The sequence below is a fragment of the Schistocerca gregaria genome, chromosome 3, assembly GCF_023897955.1.
Source record: "Schistocerca gregaria isolate iqSchGreg1 chromosome 3, iqSchGreg1.2, whole genome shotgun sequence".
Taxonomy (NCBI): Eukaryota; Metazoa; Arthropoda; class Insecta; order Orthoptera; family Acrididae; genus Schistocerca; species Schistocerca gregaria.
Genome location: NC_064922.1, coordinates 77,408,415 through 77,429,465, shown reverse-complemented (window position 1 = coordinate 77,429,465; position 21,051 = coordinate 77,408,415).

The window sequence follows — 21,051 nt, the reverse complement described above, 5'->3', positions numbered from 1 at the left end:
GGCAAGGAAGGCGGTGCCATCGGCGTACTGGAGAAGGTGGATGGGGGGTGAAGGCGGCGGCATGTCTGCCATATACAAAAGGTACAGAAGATGGGAGAGGACAGAACCTTGGGGCACACCTGCGGAGGGGTAGAAGGTGTAGGAATCTGTGTTATGGATGGTGACATAGGAAGGAAGTTGGGCAAGAAAGGACCCGATCAGACGGACGAAACTGATAGGAAGGGCGAAGGTTTGGAGCATGAAAAGGAAACTGGAATGCCATACACTGTCGTAAGCATGCTCAAGGTCGAGGGAGAGGAAGATAGCGGACCGACGGGACTTGAGCTGTTCAGAGAGGAGGTGAGTAAGGTGAAGGTGATCAGTAGAGATGGATGGCCGAAAGCCACACTGGGTAATGGAAAGGAGGCAGTGCTGGCGGAGATGAAGGTGGATGGATGGATTCCCAGGACCTTGCTGAGGATTGAGATAAGGCTGATGGGACGGTAGGAGGAGACAGCAGATGGTAGTTTGTCAGGTCTAAGAAACATCAGACTACGGCAGGTTTTCCGCAGGTCGGGATAGTAGCCGGTGGACAAGACCACATTATAGGGCCTAGCGAGAGTGGAGAGCTTCACGGAGGTGGCAGTAGGTAACACGATCGTGACTGGGAGTGGTGTTGCGTTACGTGTGGAGCGTAGTGATGATATCCTGAGTAGTGATTGGGGCATTGAGTTCATTGTGTGTAATGTTGTCCTAGTACTTGAAGCCGGGAGTGAGTGGAGGGACAGAGGTGTCAGTTCGATCGTGTACATCTGGGAAGAGGGAGTAATAAAACTGAGGATCGTCAGGGAGGGCAAAAGAATCGGAAAGGTAGGAGGCAAAGCGATTGGCCTTACTAAGGTTGTCAGGAAAGGGTTGGTCATCATGAAGGAAAGGGTAGTAGGGAGGGGGTTTAGATCCAGTAAAGTGGCGTAAGGCGGACCACTACTATGACGACTTGATAGGAAGTGTAGCATTAAGAGGGTGCATGGCTGTCGCCAGTCCTGGCGTTTATTAGCTGCGAGCAAGTTCCTAATGTGTCGTTGTAGTTGCCAGTGGTGTTGCAGTGTGTCCGGGTCATGCATGAGAAGGAAGGCACGGTAGGGACGGCGGGATTCATGAAGGAGGACGACGGCCTCTGGGGGTAAAGTAGGACTGTGTGGGTGGATGGCGACGGAAGAGATGTGAGCCTGTATGGCCTCAGACAAGGTCTGCTGGACAAAGGAGGCATTATGGGTAACATCATCAGGGTGGTATTAGGTAAGGGGGTGGCTATCGACCTAGGGTAGAGAGGGTATCTCGGTAGGCATTCCAATTGACACGGGAATAATCATGGACGTATTTCGGGGAGGGTCGATGCGAGGATCAGGATGGAAGCAACGACAATCTGAAATGGTGAGAAGGACAGGGAGATGGTCACTTCCAATGGGGTCCAGGACATCGATCGCTATGTGGCCAAGGAGGTTGGAGGAAGAAAGGTCAACATCTGGAGCGCTATTGGATTCAGGTTGGTTGTGCTGACGAATGGGAACGAGGTCGCCTTGAAGGGAGGAGAGGAACCGATGCCACCGCCGTAAATGGGTGGCGGAACGACTATGGATGTTGAGAATGGCAGCGATAAGGTAGGGGTAGAAGGTACAGTCGATGTGGGAAAGGAGGTCAAAAGGAAGAGCGGCTTTACGGCGGACACGGATGGTGGCGCAGGTGATGGTAAGGCCAGGGAAGAAGAGACTAAGGATCAGGTGTTCTGTGGGGTCAGGAAGGAGGGGTTGGAGCCGAACAGGAATCTGGCGATGATGGCCAATGGCTAATCAGCAACACTCTGTCGGGAAGGGTAGCTCATGTCCGCACCAATGATATGTGTCACTATGGATTGGAGGAAATCCTCTCTCGCTTCCAGTGGCTATCAGATTTGATGAAGACCGCCAGTCTCGCTAGTGGGATGAAAGCAGAGCTCACCATCTGCAGCATCATCGACTGGACTGGCTGCAAACCTTTGGTACAGAGCAGAATGGAGGCTCTGAATCAGAGACTGTGACGGTACTGCGACCGTGTGTGCTGCAGATTCCTCGACTTGCGCCGTAGGGTGGTGGGGTTTTGGGTTCCGCTGAATAGGTCAGGAGTCTACTACACACAGCAGGCGGCTACATGGGTAGCAGGGGTTGTGTGGCGTGGACTGGGCTGTTTTTTAGGTTAGATGGTCTCGGGCAAGTACACAAAGGGCAACAGCCTCAAAGGGGGCGGGACAAGATCAGGACATGTGGGGACCAAGCAGCAATCGGTATTGTAATTGTAAACTTTCCAAGGTGCGTTGGTAAAGTACCGGAACTTCAAGTACTGACAGAAAGCACCGAAGCTGAAATCGTTATAGGTATGGATAGCTGGCTGAAGCCAGAGATTAATTCTGCCGAAATTTTTAGAAAGGATCGATTGCATGCAACCAGTTGTGTTTGTAGTAGTATCCTGTAGTGAAATAGAAGTGTATAGTTCTTCTTAATTATTATGGATGGAGGTTATACTCAACAACCCAGCTAGGTTAATAATTGAGTCCTTTTACCGACCTCCTGACTCAGCATCAGTAGTGGCAGAACAGCTGAGAGAAAACCTGGAATACATTTCACATATATTTCCTCAACATGTTATAGTCTTAGGTGAAGATTTCAATTTACCAGATATAGACTGGGACACTCAGATGTTTAGGACGGGTGGTAGGGACAGAGCATCGAGTGACATTATACTGCGTGCACTATCCGAAAATTACCTCGAGTAATTAAACAGAGAACCGACCCATGGAGATAACATCTTGGACCTACTGATAACAAACAGACCCGAACTTTTCGACTCAGTAAGCGCAGAACAGAGAATCAGTGATCGTAAGGCCGTTGCAGCATCCCTGAATATGGATGTAAATAGGACTATAAAAAGAGGGAGGAAGGTTTATCTGTTTAGCAAGAGTAATAGGAGGCAGATTTCAGACTACCTAACAGAACAAAACGGAAATTTCTGTTCCGATACTGACAATGTTGAGTGTTTATGGGAAAAGTTCAAGGCAATCATAAAATGCGTTTTAAATAGGTACGTTCCGAGTAAAACTGTGAGGGACGGGAAAAACCCACCGTGGTTCAATAACAAGGTTAGAAAACTACTGGGAAAGCAGAGAGAGCTTCACTGCAAGTTTAAACGCAGCCAAAACCCCACAGACAAACGGAAGCTAAACGATTTCAAAGTTAGCGTAAGGAATTCTATGCGTGAAGCGTTCAGTGAATTCGAAAGTAAGATTCTATGTACCAACTTGACAGAAAATCCTAGGAAGTTCTGGTCTTAGGTTAAATCTGTAAGTGGATCGAAACAGCATATCCAGACTTTCTAGGATGATGATGGCATTGAAACAAGGGAAGACAGGCGTTAAGCTGAAATACTAAACATCGAAATAAGTGTCCAAGGAATAGAAAAGCAACTGAAATCACTCAACAGAGGAAAGTCCACTGGACCTCTCGGGATACCATTTTGATTCTACACAGAGTACACGAAAGAACTGGCGCCCCCGCCCTCCCTTCTAACTGCCGTCTACCGCAAGTCTCTAGAGGAACAGAACGTTCCAAATGATTGGCAAAGAGCACAGGTAGTTCCAGTTTTCAAGACGGGTCGTCGAGCAGATGCGCAAAACTATAGGCCTATATCTGGCTCAAATGGTTCAAATGGCTCTGAGCGCTATGGGACTTAACATCTGTGGTCATGAGTCCCCTAGAACTTAGAACTAATTAAACCTAACAAACCTAAGGACATCACACACATCCATGCCCGAGGCAGGATTCAAACTTGTGACAGTACCAGTCACGTGGTTCCGGACTGACATCGATCTGCTGTAGAATTTTAGAACATGTTTTTTGCTCACCTATTATGTCATTTCTGGAAACCCAGAATCTACTCTGTAGGAATCAACATGGGTTCCAGAAACAGCGATCGTGTGAGACTCAACTTGCTTTATTTGTTCATAAGACCCAGAAAATATTAGATACAGGCTCCCAGGTGGAGGCCATTTTCCTTGACTTCCGGAAGGCGTTCGATACAGTTAAGCACTGTCGCCTGATAAACAAAGTAAGAGTCTACAGAATATCAGACCAGCTGTATGGTTGGATTGAAGAGTTTTTAGCAAATAGAACACAGCATCTTATTCTCTATGAAGAGACTTCTACAGACGGTAATGTAACCTCTGGCGTGCCACAGGGGAGTGTTATGGGACCATTGCCTTTCACAATATATGTAAGTAACCTAGTAGATAGTGTCGGAAGTTCCATGCGGCTTTTCGCGGATGATGCTGTAGTATACAGAGAAGTTGCAGCATCAGAAAATTTGCAGCGAAATGCACGGAGATCTGCAGCGGATAGACACTTGGTGCAGGGAATGGCAACAGACCGTTAACATAGTCAAATGTAATGTATTGCGAATACATAGGAAGAAGGATCCTTTATTGTATGATTATATGATAGCGGAACGAAATCTGGTAGCAGTTACTTCTGTAAAATATCTGCGAGTATGCGTAGAGAACGATTTGAAGTGGAATTATAATATAAAATTAATTGTTGGTAAGGTGGGTGCCACGTTGAGATTCATTGGGAGAGTCCTTAGAAAATGTAGTCCATCAACAAAGGAAGTGGCTTACAAAACACTCGTTCGACCTATACTTGAGTATTACTCATCAGTGTGGGATCCGTACCAGGTCGGGTTGACAGAGGAGATAGAGAAGATCCAAAGACGAGCTGCGCGTTTCGTCACAGGGTTATTTGGTAAGCGTGAAAGCGTTACGGAGATTTTTAGCAAACTCAAGTGGCATACTATGCAAGAGAGGCGCTCTGCATCGCGGTGTAGCTTGCTGTCCAGGTTTCGAGAGGGTGCGTTTCTGGATGAGGTATATAATATATTGCTTCCCCCTACTTATACCTCCCGTGGATATCACGAATGTAAGATTACAGAGATTCGAGTGCGCATGGTGGCTTTCTGGCAGGCATTCTTCCCGCGAACCATACGCGACTGGAACAGGAAAGGGAGGTAATGACAGTGGCACGTAAAGTGCCCTCCGCCACACACCGTTGGTGGCTTGCGGAGTATAAATGTAGATGTAGATGTAGATTATCAGAGTGGTGAATGAGGTAGGGCGAGGTGTGGACGGTGTGCTGGGGCTGAAGAAAGGTTTCATTTAGGAGGAAGGCATCCATGCGGTGGGTTGTGAGGGTGTGCAGGAGGAGGGAACGAATGTTATTAAACAAGATTCGGTGCGGCCGCGCCTTGACAAGGATTTAGACAAGGGTGTCGAGATGGGCGAAGGTGAAGTGGGCGTGGTTATGGGAGTAGGTGGCATATATGTTGAGGTGGAAGACGGATTGGGCAGCAAGGGATATCTGCTGAAGGGTGTGGGGGCGCTGGAATGGGTGGACATTCTGGAGGACGATGGTTATGAACCTGATGATGTCCTCAGCGGTTTGGGGGTGGGGGGTGGACGAAGAGAATTGCCAGGAGTGGTGTGGGTGTCCATAGGGTGGACGGGAATGCTGAGTTTAAGAGTAATGGGGGGAGGGGGGAGGGACATGCATTTCTGGTAGTAAGTGGGATGCAGGTGGTTGCAGGTGTTGCAGGAAGGAGGGGACTGTAGGTTGGTGCACTGCTGGAAGAAGTGTACCAGTTTACAGTGCAGGCAGATGGGGGCCTCGCGGCACTCAGATGTTGGGTGTGCATTGTAGCACGGACAGTTCTGGCAGCGGAAGGATTGAGGAGGGGAACGGTAGGGGTCGAGTTTGTACTGTTGATGGAAGAGGAGGGCACCCTCCTTCAGGAGATGGTTGATGGACGGGGCATGTTTGGACAACAACCACATTAGGCAGGTGGGGCCGGCGGGGTTGAAGAGCCGGCGTACTGCCCGTATTTATAAATATGGGTACGCCTTAAGCTCCGCCAACACCTCCTTCTCCGTGATCGTCAGACTAAGTGGTGAGGGTCGGCGGACGATGTGGGCATTGGAGTTGACAGAAGGGGGACATGAAAGAATCAGGGGTGAGGGAGGAATTAGGGCCAAATCAGGTAATGGGGATTCGGGAGAGGATGTCTGTGTGAAAGGTGGGTCTGGGAGGTAATGAGAATGGCGTCTCGGTGGGGAGTGAGGAAGTAGATGGGGACTCTGGGAAAGTGCTGGCAGAAGAGCAGGGCGAGGTTCTGGGTTTCGAGGAGCGTGGGATCTGGGTGGGACTGGAGAAATTTGTAGGAGGAGGAGGAGTAAGTGGATGTGGTAGAAGGGACAGGTGGGGAGACATCCATGGCATCTACATGGGCGGGTGAAGGAAGGGGCTTAGACTTTTTGGGAGTGGAAGTGGGGAGGGTACCACTGGGACGTTTGACCGCTACAGAAGGATGAGAGGAGGCGTGGGGGACAGGAGCTAGAGGGAGATGATGCGATGTGGCAGCTCCTGGTCCGGGTGCTGGTGCTGGGGTTGGCGAAGGCGATGGTGAACGCGACGGTGAAGGCGATGCTGAAGGCGAAGGCGACAGAGAATTGTGCACGGACCATGGCCACCACATTGGCGGGTGCCGCTGGGACAGTGGGAACGGGGTGAGAGAGGGGAGGGAAGGGATCAGAGGCAGAGTAAGGGGTCGAGGACAGAGCGACGAAGAGTGCAGGAGAGGGGATGGTGAGAAGAGGGAGATGGAATGAGGGGGTGGTGACTGTGCACACCACGTAATCGTGGTGGTGGCGGCGGGCGCTGATGTATAGATGACAGAGGTGGTAGTGGATGTGGTGGTGGGGCTGGTCCTGATGACGATGGGCAAACAAGGAAAATAACAGAACAGGATGGGACAAAACGAAAGAAGAAAACTAGGAACTCACAAAGACGGACGAAGACGGACGATGACGGCCAAAGACGGACGAAACGCTGACTGGGGTCGAAGCCTCACTCCGCTGCTGACGAAGGGAGGCGAGCGCAGAGGATACTGGGCTTTGGCTGGGCTGCTCCGCTGCCTGGCTACATCGCTGCTGTTGGGCTGCACCGCTGCTGCTGGGCTGCACTGCTGCTGCTGTTGCTGCTGCTGCTGCTGCCTGGCTTGCTGACTTGTTAGCTGGCCGTGAAAAAAACTAGCACTTCAATTAGAGGCAATGCTGCTATCGAAGGGCGGTACTCTTGCACGGTACCGCCGGAGATGTGGGGGCGCTGGAATGGGTGGACGTTTTGGAGGTCGATGGAATATTGTTAAAAAGAGGAAGAGTTAAAAAAACAGTGGTTGATATGTGCTCTAGTGCCAATATTTTAGATAATGACATAAAGATTAAACACCATTCATAGTGCACCGGGTAATATTAAACAACATAAAACAAATCGCTAAAGGAGCCACTAATGAAAGGACTGCACATAATCAGCGCCCTCTGTTAGCGGTAACGCCAGAATTCCGCACAGGCCGGAAGTAGTTGTAGAAAAGTGACTGGCAGAGGGCCCCTCGTACCCTGCGATACTCGGTTGCAAGAAAAGAATGATAAAATTCCGTAACAGTGGATGATCCGCATTATCAGATTAATGCAGACTATGAAATGAATAAAGAAGGAACAAGAACATACTAGATTCACGTGTAAAACGTATGAAAACGAAGCAAATACGTGATGCACTCAATACTAGGTGAACTTACGAACATACTGTATATAACGGAGGGGTGCAGTTATTAGAGTAGATTCGAGGGTTGGATTCCCTCACTTCTTCATCGAGGACTTCCACTGCCGGGGCTACTCTCAGGGTGTATCTTCGACGTGGAAGAGCTTTTCCCGTGCCTGTCGCGTTGTTGCGCGTCTACATGCCGTCACCGCCGCCGCCGCCGCCGCCGCCTGGTCGCCGTCTCTCGGTTCTCGCTACTGCTACTGCTACTGCTGCCGCCGCCGCCGCCGCTGCCACCGTCTGTCGGTGTTCGCTGCTGCTTCCGTCGTCGTCGTCGTCATCGTCTCCCTGTGCTCACCGCCGCCCAGTGCTCGTCGCCACCCTCCCCCCCCCCCCCCCCCCCCGTTTTCAGTCCCTTTGTACTTCGGCGTCTCCTGTCGCGTGTGGGGACTGCCTGCAATCGTGGACACCCCAAATACCACCATCATCTACATCTTCCTTCACCTGCTCCCACTGTCACATCATGGAGTGCTTCCTCTGGGGTTAATCTGTCTCATCCACCTCCCCTACTCAGTTTCCTCCCCATCTATATCCTCCCCATCACTGTAGCCTCACCTGTATGGCGCTGCTGCTCCTACCCCTGCTGCTGCACCTGCGTCTGCTCCTGCCCCTCCCCCTGCTCCCACTCCCCCTCCCGTTCTTGTCGCCCACCCAGACGACTTTCCCTCTCTCCCCTATGCAACTACCACTGCTTCGGGTCACCGCCCGCCGCGCCACAGTCACCGCCACAGAGCACCCTACCCTCTCATCCAGTGCTACTGCCTCACAGGAAGGCCCTGCCTCCCGCCTCCTCCCCATCCATCCAGTCCCTCATCCCTCCATCCCTTCTCCCAGGAAACACTCGCCAAAAAATCTTCCAAACAGCTCAGTGGCGACCTCTCCTCTACTCCCTCATCCAAAAAGCCACTGCCTGCCCTACCTCCCGCTGTCCCCTCTATGGATACCACCCCGTGTCCCTCCTGTCCAGCCCCCTTGTGTATACCTTCGTCCTAGCCAACCCTGATCCGAAATTCCTGGATGCCTGCACCCTCACCCTTGAAATCTGGAAGTATATTCCCAGTGCACCCATCACCCAACTTATCCCTCACAGAGAGTTTATTCTCATCAAGTCTCCCTCTCCATACTTCCATACTGATCTCCTCTGGCACCTTCCCTGCATTACCTTTGGGCCCCATGTGTCCCTCACACCATTTCCTACATCCTCCTCATCAGCCCCAACCGCCTCGTCGTCTGCCGACCCTCACTGCTGTCATCAGAAAACTCAGCCCTATGGTCATGGAGGCTGAGGTGTTGGGGAACTTAATGCCCACCACGCCCTGGAAGTCCGCTCTGCCCGCCGTATTTACAACTCCTGTGGCCCTACTTTCCTCATGCATATACTTACCAAGTCTGCCTCCTCCATCGATCACTTCCTCACGGAGGGAGCCATGATTTTCGACCGTCGCCACCCTGTTGACCCGTCCCATTCCCCTCCTCAATCCTACTAGTGCCAGTGTTGTCTTCTGTACAACGACCACCTCACCCAAAACTGCAAGAACCCACCCACCTGCCCCCATTGTAAAGCCTCTCACTTCCTTAAACAGTGTCCCAACCTAACGTCCCCCCCTTCCTGCAACACCTGCAATGAACCTCACCCCACCTATTCCTCCAAATGCAAAGGCGAGCCCCTTCCCGTCAACACAGAACTCACTATCCCCTTTCGCCCCATCGACCCAGCCATCAACCCTAACAATTCCCTCTACCCTCCGCCTACAGCAGAAGACAACATCCGGTTCCTCACCATTGCCCTGCAGAACATCCATCCCTTCCAGCTCCTCCACACACTCCAGCATATTTCCCTTGCCGCCTGCTCTGTTTTCCACTTAAACACCTACGCCACCTACTCCTACAACCAGGCCCACTTTAGCTTCACCCGCCTCGACACCCTCGTTTAAGCCCCTGTCTCCCATTCCCACACCCTTCCCACCTCAACCTCCTGGTTTGTCAACTGTATTGTCTCCTCTACCTCAACATTCGCTCCCTCCCTGCAAACAAATACCTCTTCATGCATACCCTCTCACAGCACCAGATTGACTCCTTCATCCTTAATGAAACCTTCCTCCAACCCCACCTCTCCCTATATCCTTCACCGCACTGACAATGCGGGGTCGCTATAGGCCACCTCAGGCATCTACCTGTCTGGTGACAACCCCTCCTCAATGACCTGACCTAACACCTTCTCCTGAACCTATTTTTTCCCTCCCTCACCATCACCTGTGCCACTATCTATATCTGCCCCACAGATCATCTCCCCTTTGACTTCATTTCCCATGTTGCCCGTGTCTTCTACACCTATGTGATCGCCACTGACTTCAACATCCATAGCCATGGTCCTGCCACCCTTCCGCGGTGGCATCAGTTTCTTGCCACCCTCCATGGTGACCTTGTTCCTCCCCCACAGCACACCCATCCTGAAAGTAACTCTACCCCTGATGTTATCCTTGCTTCCCCCAACCTCCTTAGTAGCATCGCCATTGATGTCCTCGATCCTGTCGGTAGTAACAATCTCCCTGTCCCTCTCGCCATCTCCTCTACCCGTCACGCCACTGCAGCCACCAGCGCAGCTGCCCCTCCAAAGTCTGTCCATGACTACCACCGCGCCAATTGCCATGCCTACCAGGAATCCATTGCCATCACTGATGCTGTGGAGGCTCATATCCCTACCAAACTCATCCACCCTCACCGCGCTACGCTTCCTCCACAGGCTGTGTGAATCTCGCAGGCTCTACTGCTCCTTCCTCCACACTCATGACCGGGATACTCTCACCTGACACCGGCAATTACAGCGAAATATCCGGAATCTCCTTACAACAAAGAAACGCCGGGACTGGCGCCAGACATGCACATGCCTCAACTCCACCCTCCCTGTCAACTCCTCCAAGTACTGGTCAGCCTTCCACTGCCTTAATGGTAGCCATCCCACCCCGCATTACCCCATCCTCCATGACGATCGACCCTTTCCTGACAACCTGAGCAAGACTAACCATTTTGCTTTCCACCTATCCGAGGTCTTCTCCATTCCTGATGATCCCCATTTTGATTACTCTTCCTTCCCCACTGTCCCTGACCGCACTGACACCACTGTCCCCCACTCACCCCTAGCTTCCACTACTTCGATCGGTTACCCCTCTGACATCAACACTCCCATCACCACACAAGACGTCACATTTGTCCTCTGCTCCAAATGCAACACTGCCCCTGGTCATGATGGCGTCACCTACCGTCACCTCAAGGAATCCCCTCCATCCTTCCTGTCTGTCCTTGCTACCCTGTACAATGTCCTCCTCTCCACTGGATTTTACCCCGATCTTCCCATGTCCTGTTGTTCCCTAAACATAACAAACCCCCATCTGATACCTCTTCCTATCGTCCAATCTGACTCACCTCCGTGTTCAGCAAGGTCTTCGAGGCCATCCTCTCCCACCGTATTCACTGCCACCTTACCCAGCATTGCCTCCTTCCTATTACCCAATGTGGCTTCTGGCCTTCCTTCTCTGCCGACGACCACTCTTCTTTCCCTCTAACTTAACTCCGATCGCTCCGCTGTCTTTGTTTCCCTTGATCTCCACAACGCCTATGACCATGTCTGGCATCCCGGGGTCCTCTTCAAACTCCAGAACTATGCTGTCCCCATCAGCTTCCTTCCTCTCCCATCGTCCCTCCTATGTGACTATCCACAATTCCAACTCCCATACTTTCTATCCCTCTGCTGGCGTGCCCCAACGTTCTGTCCTTTCACCTCTCCTCTATCTCCTGTACACTGCTGATATGTCCAAATCTCCCCCTCCTGTTCATCTTCTCCAGTTCACTGATGACACCGCCTTCCTAGCCCTTTATCGTACCCTTCAATGGTCCCAAAGTACACTTCAAACCCACCTTGACAAATTCACTGCTTGGTGCAACTAGTGGTTCCCCCATGTTAATCCCTCACACTCGACCGCCATCTCACCTGGACTCCCCATCTCCTTACCATCCAAAACAAAGCTCGCAACCGCCTCTGCCTCCTGAAACTCCTGTCCAGGCAGACATGGGGTCTGCATCATTCCACCACCTACAAATTCTTGATCCGTCCGATCCTTTGTTATGACAGCGTAGCTTGGATTTCCGCCCCTCCCCGGTTCTATGAAGCCCTCCAAATCCTCGAATGCCATTCGCTCGCCTCGCCTTCTGCATCAACCTTTGGTCCCGCACGCACATCCTCTATGACCTCATTCCCTTCCTCCACCTTCTCCTTTCCCTTGAACACATCCGCACGCTATATATTGTCCGCTGCCTTGATCCCCCTCACCCCCTGGTTTCTCCCTTCCTCTCCACCCCAACCAGTTGCCACGCCTTTACCATTGTGTCCCAACCGCTCTCCATCTCCACACCCTTCATCTCCTTTCCCCACGCAACTTCCACCATCTACCCCTCCCGGCTGATGAGCTTCGCCCTGATATCTACCCTTCCTACCAACTCTAACCCCATCTTCCTGCCTCCTCCTCAGGGCTCCCTCTCCTCCCCATCCCTCCTCCTGAACAGCTTCCCCCACATACACCCCCTCCATCTCTTGTGCCTCCTTTCAGTGTCTCTGCACTCCCTCCTGCCCTGTCTTCCCTCTTCATCTCCTGCCCCACGTGTCTCCTGCCTCTTCGTGTACCCACTGATGCCCCTCCTCTCTTCATCCCACCACTTCCCCTGCTGCCCCTTTTCTATCCTCTCTGGCCTTTCCCTCGGCAGGTCCCGCCTGACAGTTTTATTCTTTGTCATGTGTGCCCCAAGTGCTTTTAAGTGTGTTGTTCTGGAGTGGCCGACTTTTAATGTGTGCATGTCCATTCAGTTTTGAAGAATCGCCAACTGTGTTTTTAACTTTCTGGGTACATTTTTTTTAGTAACTGTCCTCTATGAACGTCTCCATGTTAATCTATTTTTTTTACCTCCACTTTCTCCTGTCATTCTGATTTAAGTTCCCCTTTAACGAATTATGTATGTAACATTTTATTCCTGTTTTACGTTTGCCATGCCACTCGGCTGAAGAGCGGCGGATTGTGCCGCTGACAGCCCTCCCTGCCCATATGGGGCAGTGGAATAAAATCACAATAAAGGAAAAAAACGATTAGAGTAAAACAATGTTAAATAAAGTAAAGTAGGCATTGGGGACATTGTCATTTTGCCACTTAAGCTGTTTAGTTGGCTTTCCATTTTTTGCTTTATAAATTTCAAGCTCCTCTAAGAAATTAAGAGCATGGCCCTTTTCCATCGTGCATATAACTCCCAATGCTCCCTATGGAATGACCAGTATCAGATAGATGCTGTCACAAAGCCGTTTTGTTTCGTGGCTGTGAGTGTTCTTTAAACCTTAATTTAGAAGAGCGGCCTGTTTAACAGATATAATATTTGTCACAGTTACTGCAGTCAATCCTGTATTTTCCAGAGCCATCAAATTTATCATAGTCCCCTTTCAATTTATGTTTTATTGGTAGTTTTACGGTGTTATTAACTTGAAAGTCACATCCGAAATCAGACTTTTTAAAACATTTTGCTATTTTCAGGGACATTTTGCAATTAAATTTCATAAAATAGTTTTCATTCTATCTTTGCCGGTTCTCTTTTGTGTGTGGGTGTGTGGGTGTGTGCCTGCTGTTTGCAAACGTTGTTATGTGGTGCCAGCCATCCAGCAAAGACAGATTATCTTGTAAGGTGGACCTTAAGTCATTTTTATTACATATTCGTGTAGATAGAAGGCGCTGTAATAGTCACAAAAGTATAAGTACTTGGTATCACGTAACATTCCGCCAGTGCGGACGGTATTTGCTTCGTGATACATTAACCGTGTTAAAATGGAAGGTTTACCAATTGCGGAAAAGGTCGATAGTCGGTATCGTGTTGATGTATGGCTACTGTGATCAAAATGCCCAACTCTCGTGTGCTATGTATGCTCCTCGGTATCCTAGACATCATCCAAGTGCACGGACCGTTCGCGGGATGGTTTAAGTTATTTAAGGAAACAGGAAGTGTTTAGCCACATGTGAAACGTCAACCACGACCTGCAACAAATGATGATGCCCAAGTAAGTGTTTTAGCTGCTGTCGCGGCTATCCGCAGACATATTGCGCGAGAATAGGGAATCTTAAAAACGTTGGTGTTGAGAATGCTACATCAACATCGGTTGCATCCGTACCACATTTCTATGCACCAGGAATTGCATGGCGACGATTTTGAACGTCGTGTACAGTTCTGCACTGAGCACAAGAGAAATTACGGGACGATCACAGATTACTTGCACGCGTTCTATTTAGTGACGAAGCGTCATTCACCAACAGCGGTAACGTAAACCGGCATAATATGCGCTATTGGCAACGGAAAATCCACGATGGCTGCAACAAGTGGAACATCAGCGACCTTGGTGGGTTAATGTATGGTGCTGCATTATAGGAGGAAGGATAATTGCCCCCCCCCCCCCCCCCCCTGTTATCGATGGCAGGTGGATTGGTCGTCGAAGCACCATACCATGGCCCACACGTTCACCGGATCTGACGTCCCCGAATTTCTTTCTGTGGGGAAAGGTGAATGTTATTTGCTTTCGTGATCCACCGACAACGCTTGACAACATGCGTCAGAGCATTGCCAATGCATGTGGGCACATTACGGAAGGAGAACTCCTCGCTGTTCAGTGGAATGTCATTACACGTATTGCCAAATGTATTGAGGTTGACGGACATCATTTTGAGTATTTACTGCATTAAAGTGGTATTTACAGGTAATCACGCTGTAACATCATGCGGTCTCAGAAATGATAAGTTCACAAAGGTACTTGTATCACATTGGAACAACCGAAATACAATGTTCAAACGTACCTACGTTCTGTATTTTAATTTAAAAAACCTACCTGTTACCAACTGTTCGTCTAAAATTTTGAGCCATTTATATATGCCTATTACAGCGCCATCTGTCACAAAGCGAAAGAAGTAGTCCAACTAAAACATTCATATACCTCTACGTACTACACGAGTATGTATTTGAAAAATGGGGTTCCTATACAAAAAACGCAGTTGATATCCGCTTGACCTATGACAGTGCCATCTAGCGGGATGACCATTACGCCATCTGGTTTCCCCCTTCAAGCTTGACAAGTTTCGTTCTTCGTAGTTTTTTTGTTCGATGCTTGTTTCATGAGGTATTTGGCCCGGTCACGATCCATGCACCACCCTGTATATTTGTGTAACTTGTGTGTACTACAGTGTGTCTGCCGCTCATGTTTTGCTGTTTTCAGGAGCGTGTATAGTGGTTGATGCAAGCAAACCTCGCCCCACGAGCTTGCAGTGTGACAAAAATATCAGGATTCGAACTCAGGGCCATCCGAACACCGTTAACGCGAGAGGCTTGTTTTAGGCCTGCTGCCCAAAGTTAAGTATACGTTCACCCTCTGGATCGTGTGTTTGTGAAATCGTAATAGATTGACATTTGCTCGCGTCCATCACATGTTCATCAAATTGACGTTTTGCCTTAAGCTTGTATAAAGTCTAGAATATTCCGGATGTTGAGTGTAGTAGAATGCTATGTGTAAACAGAACAATTAATAGTACCCTTCAGGTCAGATAGCATCACATTTTTTTACCTTTCCAGTAAGTGTAAAACTGAGTGAAAACGGCGATAGCCGACACTGTAAACATTTGGTTATCTATTTCATCTATTATTGTGGTTGTTGTTACAGGCACAAGTGTGACGGTTAGTATTGTAAATACTAATTGTGGAGAGGGCCTTGATACACAAATATTAATTGATTATTACTGATGATGGATTCATGTGCTTGTGTAATCAATAAAGAAGTGTTGCAACTACAAATTGGTTCGTTACTGGTATACAAGGTTAGAGAGTGCAATCGCCACACCACTTTTAATTATGTTATTATAGTTTCTTATCTCGTAAGTATTACGATATTTCAGATTTACAAAAAGGAGAGCTCTAGGTAATGCATCGTTAAAAGCATTTCGCCGGGAGAAAGGGTCTCCTGGGAATGCGGTAAGTGTGTGTTCTCAGCCGTTTCGTTAGGAAGAACTCGACTTAACTGGTCAGACGAAGAGGCTACAGCAAGTTTCCCAGCCCAGCAGTGCTCTTGAAATCGCACAAGAACAAAATTTCAGAAGACTGAATTTTTGAAGAAATAATCTCGAACACCCTCCCCCCATGAACCATGAACCTTGCCTTTGGTGGGGAGGCTTGCGTGCCTCAGCGATACAGATAGCCGTACCGTAGGTGCAACCACAACGGAGGGGTATCTGTTGAGAGGCCAGACAAACGTGTGGTTCCTGAAGAGGGGCAGCAGCCTTTTCAGTAGTTGCAGGGGCAACAGTCTGGATGATTGATTGATCTGGCCTTGTAACAATAACCAAAACGGCCTTGCTGTGCTGGTACTGTGAACGGCTGAAAGCAAGGGGAAACTACAGCCGTAATTTTTCCCGAGGGCATGCAGCTTTACTGTATAATTAAATGATGATGGCGTCTTCTTGGGTAAAATATTCCGGAGGTAAAATAGTCCCCCATTCGGATCTCCGCGCGGGGACTACTCAAGAGGATGTCTTTATCAGGAGAAAGAAAACTGGCGTTCTACGGAACGGAGCGTGAAATGTCAGATCCCTTAATCAGGCAGGTAGGTTAGAAAATTTAAAAGGGAAATTGATAGGTTAAAGTTAGATATAGTGGGAATTAGTGAAGTTCGTTGGCAGGACGAACAAGACTTTTGGGCAGGTGAATACAGGGTTATAAACACAAAATCAAATAGGGGTAATGCAGGAGTGGGTTTAATAATGAATAGGAAAATAGGAATGCGGGTAAGCTACTACAAACAGCATAGTGAACGCATTATTGTGGCCGAGATAGACACGAAGCCCACACCTACTACAGTAGTACAAGTTTATATGCCGACTAGCTCTGCAGATGACGAAGAAATTGAAGAAATGTATGATCAAATAAAAGAAATTATTCAGATAGTGAAAGGGGACGAAAATTTAATAGTTATGGGTGACTGGAATTCGACACTAGGAAAAGGGAGAGAAGGAAATATAGAAGGTGGATATGGATTGGAGCTAAGAAATGAAAGAGGAAGCCGCATGGTAGAATTTTGCACGGAGCACAGTTCAATCATAGCTTACACTTGGTTCAAGAATCATAAAAGAAGGCTGTATACATGGAAGAGGCCTGGAGATACTGACAGGTTTCAGATAGATTATATAATGGTAAGACAGAGATTGAGGAACCAGGTTTTAAATTGTAAGACATTTACAGAGGCAGATGTGGACTCTGACCACAATCTATTGGTTGTGACCTGTAGATTAAAACTGAAGAAACTGCAAAAAGGTGGGAATTTAAGAAGATGGGATGTGGATAAACTAAAAGAACCAGAGGTTGTACAGAGTTTCAGGGAGAGCATAAGGGAACAATTGACAGGAATGAGGGAAAGAAATACAGTAGAAGAAGAATGGGTAGCTTTGAGCTGTGAATTAGTGAATTGCAGCAGAGGATCAAGTAGGTAAAAAGACGAGAGCTAGTAGAAATCCTTGGGTAACAGAAGAAATATTGAATTTAATTGATGAAAGGAGAAAATATAAAAATGCAGTAAATGAAGCAGGCAAATAGGAATACAGACGTCTCAAAAATGAGATCGACAGGAAGTGCAAAATGGCTAAGCAGGCATGGCTAGAGAACAAATGTAAGGATGTAGAGGCTTATCTCACTAGGGGTAAGATATATACTGCCTACAGGAAAATTAAAGAGACCTTTGGAGATAAGAGAACCACTTGTATGAACATCAAGAGCTCAGATGGAAACCCAGTTCTAAGCAAAGAAGGGAAAGCAGAAAGTTGGAAGGAGTATATAGAGGGTCTATACAAGGGCGATGTACTTGAGGGCAGTATTATGGAAATGGAAGAGGATATAGATGAAGATGAAATGGGAGATACGATACTGCGTGAAGAGTTTGACAGAGCACTGAAAGACCTCAGTCGAAACAAGGCCCCCAGAGTAGACAACATTCTATTGGAGCTACTGACGGCCTTGGGAGAGCCAGTCCTGACAAAACTCTACCATCTGGTGAGCAAGATGTATGAGACAGGCTAAATACCCTCAGACTTCAAGAAAAACATAATAATTCCAATCCCAAAGAAAGCAGGTGTTGACAGATGTGAAAATTACCGAACTATCAGTTTAATAAGTCACAGCTGCAATATACTAACGCGAATTCTTTACAGACGAATGGAAAAACTAGTAGAAGCCGACGTCGAGGAAGATCAGTTTGGATTCCGTAGAAATGTTGGAATACGTGAGGCAATACTGACCCTACGACTTATATTAGAAGCTAGATTAAAGAAGGGCAACCCTACGTTTCTAGCATTTGTAGACTTAGAGAAAGCTTTTGACAATGTTGACTGGAATGTTCTGTTTCAAATTCTGAAGGTGGCAGGGGTAAAATACAGGGAGCGAAAGGCTATTTACAATTTGTACAGAAACCAGGTGGCAGTTGTTAGAGTCGAGGGACATGAAAGGGAGGACGTGGTTGGGAAGGGAGTGAGACAGGGTTGTAGTCTCTCCCCGATGTTATTCAATCTGTATATTGAGCAAGCAGTGAAGGAAACAAAAGAAAAATTCAGAGTAGGTATTAAAATCGATGGAGAAGAAATAAAAACTTTGAGGTTCTCTGATGACATCGTAATTCTGTCAGAGACAGCAAAGGACTTGGAAGAGCAGTTGAACGGGATGGATAGTCTCTTGAAAGGAGGATATAAGATGAACATCAACAAAAGCAAAACGAGGATAATGGAATGTAGCCGAATTAAGTCGGGTGATGCTGAGAGAATTAGATTAGGAAATGAGACACTTAAAGTAGTAAAGGAGTTTTGCTATTTGGGGAGCAAAATAACCGATGATGGTCGAAGTAGAGAGGATATAAAATGTAGACTGGCAATGGCAAGGAAAGCGTTTCTGAAGAAGAGAAATTTGTTAACATCGAGTATAGATTTAAGTGTCAGGAAGTCATTTCTGAAAGTATTTGTATGGAGTGTAGCCATGTATGGAAGTGAATCATGGGCGATAAATAGTTTGGACAAGAAGAGAATAGAAGCTTTCGAAATGTGGTGCTACAGAAGAATGCTGAAGATTAGATGGGTAGATCACATAACTAATGAGGAAGTACTGAATCGGATTGGGGAGAAGAGAAGTTTGTGGCACAACTTGACCAGAAGAAGGGATCGGTTGGTAGGACATTTTCTGAGGCATCTAGGGATCACCAATTTAGTATTGGAGGGCAGCGTGGAGGGTAAAAATCGTTGAGGGAGACCAAGAGATGACTACACTAAGCAGATTCAGAAGGGTGTAGGTTGCAGTAGGTACTGGGAGATGAAGAAGCTTGCACAGGATAGAGTAGCATGGAGAGCTGCATCAAACCAGTCTCAGGACTGAAGACCACAACAACAACAATCTTGAACACCAACTAATAACAAAGTGTTGGCATTAAAGGAAATAAAAATGCATAGCATCGTTTTTAAAGCTATAAAGTACATTTAAACGCACATATTAGAAACTCATGCACTTTAATAATTGATAGGGTAGAGTGGGGCAAGTTGATACGTGGGCAAGTTGATGCAGATGGGACTGTGAGCTAACATGCATCCGCGGGGCGGACATGAGTGAGTTGAGGCTGTTGTTTACCGCGACGCAGTTCCACACGGCGTCTAACTGTCAACAGAGTACTCTACGCGTTTTTATTGTTGAAATTGTATTGTCATGAGTAGAAAGTAATTATTGGCAAGTGTGTTTGAGTTAGCGTACCAGCAAGAGGATATTCTTCAGGAAGTTTATTGTTCAAACACTCAAACGCCTGTTTCTTGGTAATAATTTCGTAATAGTTTCATCTTCCTAGACTTTATATTTTAGAGACTTAAGTTTGACTTAAGAGACACTTATTCCGTTAGGCAAGTTGACACGCGTAGCTGCGGCAAATTTATACAGTGTACCAACGTACCCCAATATTGTAAAAGTTAAGAGTTTTGTCTTTTCTTACAGAAACATGGTGCGGAATTATACCAGGAAGACAGATCGAGGGAAAGTCCCGAATGAGAGCTTTGAAAAAGCACGTGAAGGCGTCAAGACCAAAACCATGTCTTTACAGGAAACAGCTGTAGCCTTCGAGATCGACAAAATGACATTGTTTGGATTTATAAGAAAAAAAGATGAATCTCAAGGTCAAACAGTTACATTGGGGTACGCAAAACCAAGACAAATTTTCTAGGCCAATTAGAATCTCAACTCGAAGAATATATAGTACACTCTTCTAAAATCTACTACGGACTTACACCACAAAACATCAAAGTGTAAGCTTACGAACTTGCTGTGGCTAATAGGAATATCATTACATTGCCTGATTCATGGATTAACCATAAAATGGCTACAAAGGACTGGTTTATTTTATTTATGAAAAGACACCCTCGACTATCAATCAGGGAGGCTGAGGCTACGAGCCTTAGTCGCGCTACCACCTATAATAAAGCCAATGTTGATCTATTTTTTGGACAATTTGAAGAGTACTTTAGATAAATACAAATATGAACCTAAGAATATTTGGAATGTCGACGAGACCGGCGTGCAAACAGTTCAGAGACCAAACAAAATCGTTGCTCAGAAAGGAGTACGCCAAGTGGGGAAAGTTACGTCAGCTAAGGTATTGGCTGTCAGTGCCATCCGCAACTCAGTTCCTCCAACGTTCATATTTCCAAGAGTATTCTTCAAAGATCACTTCATCATTAACAGACCACCAGGATGTATTGAACTGCCTACCCATCCGGATGGATCACATTTGAATCTTTTTGAAGTTCATTAAACATTTTCACGGCCACGTAAGATCTAGGAAGGGCAATCCCTGCTTTTTGGTTTTGGATAACCATGAATCACATTTATCTATTGATGCGCTCAACTTCTGCAAAGAAAATGGTATAGTCATGTTGTCGTTCCCCCCCCCCCCCCCCCACACACACACACACTTCCCACCGCCTGCAACCACTTGACAGGTCAGTTTATGGGCTTTTCAAGAAAATTTACATCGCTTTAGTCGACGATAGGATGATCAACAATCCAGGGAAAACTGTAACAATCTAAGACATTCCTGGCATAGAAAAGATGGCACTACCTAGAGCAATAAATCCTACAAATATTATATCTAGATTTCAAGGAAAAGGAATCGCGCCATACAACAGAGAAGTGTTTACTAATGATGACTTCTTGTCCAGCGCAGTCACGGATAGAGAGATGACTTCACAAGACAGCACTGTCAAGA